A 3,182-nucleotide genomic window follows, 5' to 3' on the forward strand; every position below is an offset into this window, starting at 1 on the left:
TGAACTCTGGGCCTGGGCACTGTCCCTCAGCTCTTCAGCTCAAGGCTAGTGCTCTACCACTTGAGCCACAGTGCCACTTCCAGCTTTTTCTGCTACGTGGTGCTGAGGAATCGAACCCAGGGCCTCATGCATGCAAGGCAAGCACTTTACCACTGAGCCACCTTCCCAGCCCAGATTTATTAATTTCTATACAACATGTAACATTTTCCCCCAAGATTTAGAAGTACTGTAATTTATTATGATTATACATCTCTGTCAGTTATAAGAATACATTCTTGTAGTTTCATCATAATCTTGGAGCTGACTATTCTATTTAAAAAATATCCAAGCCAGGTGCCAGTGGCTCATGCCTGTAGTCCTAGCTACTCAGGAGGCTGAGATCTAAGGATCATGGTTCAAAGCCAGCTTGGGCACGACAATCCCTGAGACTCTTTTTTTTTTTTTGTCGATCATGGGGATTGAACTCTGGGCCTGGGCACTGTCCTTCAACTCTTCAGCTCAAGGCTAGCGCTCTACCACTTAAGCCAAAGCACCACTTCTGGTTTTCTGGTGGTTTATTGGAGATAAGAGTCTCATGGACTTTCCTGCCTGGGCTGGCTTTGTACTGTGATCCTCAGATCTCAGCTTCCTGAGTAGCTAGGATTACAGGTGTGAGCCACTGGCACCCGACCCCTGAGACTCTTACCTCCAATAGACCACCAGAAAACCAGAAGTAGCACTGTGGCTCAAGTGGTAGAGTGCTGGCCTTGAGCTGAAGAGCTCAGGGACAGTGCCCATGCCCAGAGTTCAAGCTCCACAACCAAGAAAATAACAAAAATATATCAAAAATGACACAGAATGTGAACCCTGTATCAAATATCATGAGAAGCATTTTAGTATATTCACATACAGTAAAACTGATGGCAGTCTTGAAACTGGGAAGCATCATACTTTGTACAATAGTTACCCTGGGCTTTTATTTTATATACATAAAACTAGAGTACCTCTTTTCATTAGTTTTATCAATAGACTTCTGTTTTAATGGAGAACTAGAAACAATGTAGGGACCAGAATGCCCATCCTCCACTCTATCCAGCCAACTGCCCTTCCTTCTCCTAGCCCCCACTGATGGAATAATTACCATTATTACTCAGCCCAATTTATGTGGCTGCTGCTTAGTCAAGATTGTGTGTGAAAGGTGCCTCTGACTGTTCATGCTATAAAGATTAAGGAAGATAAAATAAAAATTAATTTTTGAGTTAGAGGCCATTAGTGATCTTAATGTTGTAGAGTGAGAAATTGGAATGTAATGCAATGAAGAACAGAATGAATGATAAAGTGATTGGGGGCAAGGAAAGGAAGGCACAGTATAGCCCACAGTCTTACATTTATTGTTTGTGAAGGAAAGGAAAGGCTTGGGCCGATGAAAGGAATGGTTTGATTTTTCAAATCTTTGGTAAAACACATGTAACATAAAACGTACCCCACTGTCTTTTCCTTTTCTCTTCTTTCCTTCTTCTCCTCTCCTCCTCTTTGTTTTCCCAAGGCTTGAACTCAAGGACCTCATGCTCATTCAATTTGCCCACAGCTGGTGCCTGACTTTTTTTTGCTAGTTAATCGGAGATGTAGTCTTGAGGATTTTTTTTGGAGGGGGGGCGGGGTGCTCAGGCTGGCTTCAAACTACAGTCTTCTAGATCTTAGCCTTCTGAATAGCTAGGTTTACAGGTGTGAGCTACTGGTACCCAGCCCTATTGACCATTTCTGACTAATAGTTAAGCATTGTTAATTATATTTACTTAATGTAACCAATCTCCAGAGCTTCTTGATCTTGCAAAACTAAACTGTGTACCCACTAAACACCAGAAATTGATTTTTTTTGTCAGTTGTGGGGCTTGAACTCTGGTCCTGGATGCTGTCCCTAAGCTCTTTAGCTCAAGGCTAGGGTTCTACCACTTGAGCCACAGCATCACTTCCACTGGTAGTTCACGCCTGTAATCCTAGCTACTCAGGAGGCTGAGATCTGAGGATTGCATTCAAAGCCAGCCTGGGCAGGAAAGGCTGAATGAGATTCTTACCTCCAATTAACCACCAGAAAACTGGAAGTGGCACTGTGGCTGAAGTGGTAGAGCACTCACCTTGAGCTGAACAGCTGAGGGACAGCTCCCTAGGCACAGAGTTCAGGCCCCACGTCCAAAACAAAAAACAAAGATAAAACCTCTTGTATCCCTATCTTGGGGCTCATTTCACTTAGCATCATCTTATGTGGTCATATGTACATAGTTTTTAACCTTTTCTGCTTGTTCTAGATGTATACTAGTTATTGCAAATAAGGGAAACCATGGGACCTATGTTTCTTTGGGTCTGACTTACTTTATTTAATATAATTTTTTCCAAGCCTTTCCTTTCCTAACAAATGGGGCAATGCCATTCTTTCTGATGGAGGCATAGACTTCCATTGTATATATACACATATAGTTATATATGTGTGTGTGTGTGTGTGTGTGTGTGTGTGTGTGTAATATACCACATTTTCTTGATCCACTCATCTACTGAGGGACATCTAGGTTGGTTCCATATCTTAACTCTGGTGAATAATGCTGCAATAAACATAGTTGTGCTGGTAGCTTTAGTATGGCCTTGTTTGTGATCATTTGGGTAAATGCCCAAAAGTGGGATTGCTGGGTCATAGAAGCTCTATGTATAGTCTTTTGAGGAACCTCCATACTGCTTTCTAAAGTGGTTGAACAAGTTTACACTCCCACCAACAATGCAGTAGGGTTCCCTTTTGGCCACATCTCCTCCATCATCTGTTGTTATTAACTTTCTTGATTACAGCCATTCTAACTGGGGTAAGATAGAATGTCAGTGTTGTTTTGATTTGCATTTTTTTTTGTCAGTTGTGGGACCTGAACTCTGGGCCTGGGCTCTATCCCTCAGCTCTTCAGCTCAAGGCAAGTGCTCTGCCACTTCCAGTTTTTTCTGCTTATGTGGTGCTAAGGAATGAAACCCAGGGCCTCATGCATGGGAGGCAAGCACTCTACCACTGAGCCACCTTCCCAGCCCTGATTTGCATTTCTCTTATGGTCTATTGGCCATTCTTATTTCCTCTTCAGAGAAGTCTGTCTTTAAGTCTTTAGCCCACTTATTAATTGGACAGTTGTTTCTTTGAGGATTTGTTGTTGGGGAGTTAATTTTTTGAGTTC

This window comes from Dipodomys ordii, unplaced genomic scaffold (genome assembly GCF_000151885.1).
Source record: "Dipodomys ordii isolate 6190 unplaced genomic scaffold, Dord_2.0 Scaffold36, whole genome shotgun sequence".
NCBI classification, from domain to species: Eukaryota; Metazoa; Chordata; class Mammalia; order Rodentia; family Heteromyidae; genus Dipodomys; species Dipodomys ordii.